This window comes from Rhinolophus sinicus, chromosome X (assembly GCF_036562045.2).
Source record: "Rhinolophus sinicus isolate RSC01 chromosome X, ASM3656204v1, whole genome shotgun sequence".
NCBI classification, from domain to species: domain Eukaryota; kingdom Metazoa; phylum Chordata; class Mammalia; order Chiroptera; family Rhinolophidae; genus Rhinolophus; species Rhinolophus sinicus.
In genome coordinates this window covers 92,708,244-92,714,931 of record NC_133768.1, presented here as the reverse complement: position 1 = coordinate 92,714,931, position 6,688 = coordinate 92,708,244, and the positions used below count along the sequence as shown (strand labels likewise).

The following is a 6,688-nucleotide window of genomic DNA, read 5'->3' as shown; positions in this document are numbered from 1 at the left end:
TTAGTACTACCCAGGTATAATGTGCATCCTTGTTTTTCCCTCACAAATTTGAGCAAAAAAGTATCCATTATACATGGCAAAATACGGTATCTCTTTATAGGCTAAATGAAGTTGGAAGAGAATAGCTAATTCAAAACAACTACTTCTGCTACTTAAGAGTAGTAAAAACAGTCTTAAGGAAAGTAAACAGGCATAGATAGCTCAGCTAAGACCCATGCTTTGGGGGAATCTGAATAGCAGTGCCATCCATCCCCAGCATGGGGATGGGGGATGCAGAAAGAGCTGTAAATCAGTTTAGGGTACCCAGACAACTCCTTGGCTATTCCTCAGTCAGGAATCCACAACCAGGGCTTCATTTGCTATTCAAGATACCAAAACTTCCCAACACACCAGACTCATGCCTATTAAATGCTCATGCACTAACATACATATGCCAAAGCCATACAGAATGACTTTCAATTATTTTTGAACCACTGTTTCCCTCCATCAGCACAGATACTCAAAATTATTTTGTTTCCATTTCCTACAGAAGTTCTTCTTTCGTTGTGTTTTGCACAAAAGATACTACTTCAAGGCAACATTTATCTGAAAATCTGGTTTGCAGTGTTACAAAGATATCTAAGATTGATAAATTAATTTAAAGGTTCTGTGGCATCATCAAAGGCTACAGAAATGGGGAAAGTCATTTATGTAACTGTAACTGTCTTTTCCTTGATCTGTCTTTAACATTGCAAAATGGAAAGTGACATTTGACTAGGGAGGTGAGGAGAAATGAAGATTTACTCTCTGAAGCTCCCTTTGGAAAATATGTTCAAAGGATTAGGGTATTGAAGGGTAAGGTGTGAACATTCAAAGTCCTCCACAATTTTGGCTATTATTCATCATTTTTTAAAATCCAGGTAAAAAAATTTCCAGGTCGGCAATACCTTGTATTTTTTCATTAAAATATCTGTATTTAGATTGCTCTGTAATTAGTTCCCTACTAAGAAGTTTAGAAGAACATGGTATCATATCTAAATCTGTTATAAGACATTCAAGATAAATGATGAAAACAGAATTTAATTAAAGTATTTGTGTACTTTGTATTTTTTGGCAAGTGAAAAGTAAAATTTGAAGCAAGAGAAAACCTTAGTTAGATTCTCTTCTTTGAACTGGAGTGATATTATTCTTGAATACAAAAAAACATACCTAGAAATGAGCAAATATTATGATTTTTATTCTTTTAAATATATCAGTAATATATAAGTAAATGGCATTTGAAAGATAATTGTACTAAATTGAAACTTGAAACCATATGACAATTGCCTTATTACAATAGAACCATAGGAAAACTGTTTTTAATATTCATTGTCTCTTCAATTCCAGACTGCTAGTAGGAATTCATTTCAGAGTTTAACAAAGCCTGACATCAGCAAAGTGGAGCTTTTAAAAGATGTCCAACGCAAAAAAGACCTTATCATTCGGTTAGTAACTCATGATATTGATCGAGAAGTTTCAGAAAATAAAGAAGGGAGCTTAATTTCTGATGAAGATGAAGTTGTTTTACAAGAGGTTATAAAAGAAGAATTTCCAGAAGACCTATTTGAAGATCAAGTAAAAGAAGAGGTGCAGCCCATTGCAAGTGCAGTGGCTTTTCCCAAGCCACTGATGAGCAAGAGCCATCTGAAAAAATGTTTGTCACTCAGAAAATGTTATCATCCAAAATCCACTGTAACTACAACAAATATTGAAGCATCACCAACTCAATTATTCCTATGGCTAATGTGGCTACTTCAAAATCCTCAACTCTTCCTTTTGGGAGAGAAAGACACAACTAAGTGTAAGTGGAAAATGTAACTATCAGTTAGTGGGTTTCTACAGAAAGGGTAGAGTTTTACAAATTTGGTCCTAGTAATGTACATTGGGTAGGGAGAAAAGGGCATAAACTGGATTCAGGCAGTCTTTCCCAATCTGATGATATTTACAACAAAAGGGAAATGATTAACAGATAAAGCCAGGAGCCTCAATTGAAGAAAAACAGATTGTGGAGAGAATCCTGGGTTATTTAGAAGGACAAGTAAAACAGAAATGGAAACCAGTTAGGAGAAATGTAAGCTAATTATTTAAAATGATAGATTTTTTTTTTTTATTCTGACCTGTAAATACTCATTAGACGTTTTGTGCACAGAAACTCCACGCCTGTGAGCAGGACCAAAAGATGGGCTTTAGGGGAGTAAAATGATTCATGCAAATTCAGCCTATCTGGGTTTGATTTCTGTCTTTGCCTGTTAGTAGCAATGTGACCTTTGGGCAAGTTCTTTTTTTTTTTTTTTTTTAAATTTTAATTATTTTATTATAAAAATTTATATAAAATAAACCATAAACAAGAGTTAAAAATAAAACTTAGAATTAAGACAGTAGATAAAACATTTCAAATGAAAAATAACAAAAACCTTACGAGCTTGCTTGAAATTTGTCTTTTAGATATATACTTTATTTCCTAGACTTAAAATAGTTATTTCTACTACACTTAATTAGGCTATGAAATATTAAATATTATTTTAAAAAGACAGATTCTCAAACTCAAGGATTAACAAATACTGGCAAAGTGATCACCAAAACCTTTGTGTATTTGTTAACAAAATTATAATTCCAGAATACAAAATCTACCTGAAATAATCTAACCAAACACCAAGTTACTTAAATGAGACTAAGCTTTTGAGCTGGTATAAAGAGAAAATTTAAATCTTATTTCCACACAAGCTTGTATACACAAGTTGTCAATATGCTTTTAAAAACAAAACAAACCAGCCACCATTCCTGGAAACTCTTCCTACACTACGCTGGAATTTAAAAGGACTTTGAAAAACTTCAAGGCTACATAGAAATATAAGATTTTTATTGTTGAAATCACAAATAACTTTTCTTTTGAACTTACAGAAGTTTTCAGTGTTAAGTCCAAAGCTTCCAGAGAACAGTGCTCCAATATTAATGCTTTTTTTTCCCTTTCCCTCTGTTAAAAAGGGAAGAATTCTATTGGTGGCCAACACTTAATTATAAAGAATCCATTGTCCCCAAGAAGTGCCCCCCAGAACCCAGATATTGACTTTCATAAATGAGCTCTTCACACACTGTTTTTGAAGAAAAAGTTACGCCAGACTATTGCACTTACTCTCTTTACTCATTTAAAATCAGTTTTTGGTGTGATTCAGTGACAAACTATTATTATTTGGATATCTTTGTCCAAATATGTACTGACGTCACACAAAAGCATAAATAACTGCTAGTATCTGAACCTAATCTCAATTCATACAAGAAGGAATTTACATGACTATTGTCTAAGTTAACAATAGTGGTCGATTCAAGTGAGATGTTCCATCTTGATTGACACCATTACTCCACAAATAGTCACTTTTCTGTGTTCAAATTTCACATGGCCTACATTTCACAGTAAGAACCCAGACTTGGGTAATAGGTTCTAAAGCCTAGAATCAGTCAGGACAGACTGACTTTGACAAAAGATCCTCCCACTAAAAAAAAAGTTAAAAAAAAAAAAGTATCACAAATGTGTACTATCTTCCCCCTTTCTGGACAAAAATTAGTCAGAAAACATCATAGGGTATGTATATTGCATAGAACAATTCTCTCATGTAAATCAGTTCCCCAGAAGTACAGGATGATGTGATTTTTTTTAAGAAATATATTTTGGAAGAAACTTCATTAAAAATTATCTAATCCATATCTGTATTTTTTTCAGAGCCTTCCTAATACAGACGTCACCATACAATTTCTATAAAGAGTTCTAAAAGATGAGCACAAAATTGTATGTATTATCATGCAGACACTTTCAGTTTCTTTTTCTTGGCCTTCAGCACAGGAGGGAGAGAAATCTTAAAGGCGGTCTCGCAAGTAGTGCAGCTAGGGCTGAAATTGCAGAATATTGACAAGCACACAGAACAGACATAGCCAATTTCAATAAGATTGCGGTGACAGAAGCAAGCAGCTCGGTAGTCAACATGAATTGGGGGTGGAAGGATTAACTGAGATCTCTGATCTTGATCAGGAAGAAAAACCCACAGCAAATACTGCAGAAGGGAGGGTATCTGAGGCACCTTCAAGTACAGTCCCCCTGTGATGTCACAAGCCTGCTGGAGGAGTCCTGAATCGGAGTCTAAAACACAGGCATCGATCAAAATATTCTGTTTCTGTGCTGCAAAGATGACATTCATGAAATTCATGTACTGCAGTGCACTGTCTTCTGCAGCCTTGATCACCAAAATCCTTGACTTCATTTCCTGATTATCTTTAACCTCCTTGTTCATTCTATGAATGTAGCAAAGAGCTTTGGCCAGGGATCCTGCCAGCAGAGTTTCTGTATGTTGACCCTTTATGTCACTCTTGGTCATGAGGTCTTTAATCTCTTCAACAATGACTTCATTTGCTGCCGTTAACAACTCATATTTTCCGTCTTTACTTCCGGAGGGATTAAATTCAGAAGGAGGGTTTCCAGGGTCCCCAAAGAGGTCTCCAAGTCTGCCATTCTTTCCAGGATATAAGAATCGACTTTCTTGAATGTGACTCGCTATCACAGCAAGTTTGTTGGAACGATTCATGAATAAGTGAGAATTTCCCAGCACCATCACTGCATCTATGCATTTTGATAAAGTAAACTGAGATTGCTTTAATGCTTGCTTTCCCCACCAAATTGGGTTGGTATCAACGATGATAACTAGAAGATTCAACTCATCTTCGTCTGAGACCATGGCTGCCCGGGTTCCTCAGCGCAGGGACAGCAGCAATCAGAAGAGCCTGGGCAAGTTCTTAATGAACATTTTTCCTTAAAAATTACTTACCCAACTTGTTTAAACATAGTAAGTTATTCAAAATATGTTGAATATTTCTCCTGCAATTAGCTCATAAACTCCACTATTACATTGACACACAGCTCCTATTCATGGTTCTGTATCCTTCCAGTGATGGTCTAGGCCTCATTGATTTCTTGAGTTGGTGCTACCCAAAAAATTGTATCACATCATGTGTTTGGAAAATACATATGATTTAGGATTTCCTGATGCTAGAACTACCTGAATTATCCATTTGCAGTGATTTCCAGGTTAATCCAGAAGCAGCAATGAACCAGAGAAAACAAAATACAGATACAATTCCGGTCAGTTCAAGAGTTCACCAGGTCAATAGCCTTGACTCAAACTCTGATCTACTTATTGGGATCAATTTATTGGGAAGACATGTAAAATTTCATGACCAAATACAGTGTGTGCGCCTGGTCAGAAATACTGGCTAGATAGATAACTAAGGAAATGTTATAGTATATTTTACTTGATTTATTGCAAACGGTCCTTTGTGTAATATCTGACTTGGACTTTTCCAGAGAGAAGAAATGGAATCGAGTACTGAACTGACACATTACTTCATGCATAGAATTATGAGTACATCCTCATACAATGAAGTGGATCTGCCTTCATTTTCTAGGTATAGTCAATTAAAGCAGTATAAGTTAGCTAAGAAAATAGAAATCTGAAATGAACATTATGTTGATGGGAAGAATGGGCCCCTCAAGTAAACCTCTAAGGAAGCCAGTGTTTAACCTGTCAAGTTCCACTCATTCCCCTACTTCCCTTCTGTGGTTACCACTTGGGCCTCCCCTTCTCATCTTCTACCCTGTTCCTACTTATCTGATCTCTTCTTCCTTCTCTCCATTTTGGGACCCACTTTCTAGTATAGTGATCTAGTTAGATTAAGTCTTTTATGTGTTAAATTCTTGAACCTAGGAGGCAGGTGCTGGGTCAACAATCCCTGCACTAATGACCCACATCAAGGGGTTACTACTTAGTTTTCTTATGTTCCTAAATACTCAAAAGTGTGGCACTCTCAGAGGAATCCTAAGAATGGAGGGGGCGATATAAACTGGAGCATTCGGGGAAGAATTCTTAAAAGCAATGGAGTTTGAATTGAGCCTTAAAGAATGGGTAAGATTTAGATAAGACCTTCCAAGTTGTGAAGACTATAAGAAAAAGGCTGGATTATACACTATTTGTAGGAGACAAGGATGAACAAAGTACACTGTAGAGTTGAAGTCTGATTAACACTTTTTCTAGAATAGCCACAACATATCTAAAATTGTCCTTATGTTTATAATAATATTCACAAACTGGGAAGGGTAGCACTTTGTATCATGGGAGAAATAGGGTATAAGGAGAAAAATCTACCTGATTGTAACTATAGTCTATTCCACCGCGCACTATGAAATTGTTTTCTTTTTTATCTTATGCCAGTTTAGGACATCTACTCTTGGCCCTCCATTGACCCTATCTACCTTCATGATTGTCTTAACATAAATAATTAGTAATTCAGGAAACTCTCAATTATTCATATCATTGTAGAAGAGAAGGGGGCACAGAAAACCAAATAAAAGTCAATGTAGCATCATTTTCCTTTGATTTGAAAACTCAGAGGCATACCATTCCAGGTTTGCTTCTATATGAATAATGACTTTGACAGAGTGTTCTTTTATTTAACCAGCATTCATTCATATATTAAATACACAGAAAATGAAATGTCTTTTATCTTTTTTTAGTAATGATAATGATTGTCCCTCAACTCCGAGCGCAAAAATAACAGAAAGTTGGATTGATTTTTTTTGTTCTTTAATTTAAATTAGATAGTATTTAAAAGAAGACTTTGTTTGTTG

General features: G+C 35.4%; 1 pseudogene; it reads right to left on the bottom strand.

Annotated features, from left to right (window-relative positions):
- Nucleotides 1–2,505: 2,505 nt before the first annotated feature.
- Nucleotides 2,506–6,486, bottom strand: LOC141569616 (general transcription factor IIH subunit 3 pseudogene; annotated as a pseudogene).
- Nucleotides 6,487–6,688: the final 202 nt, after the last annotated feature.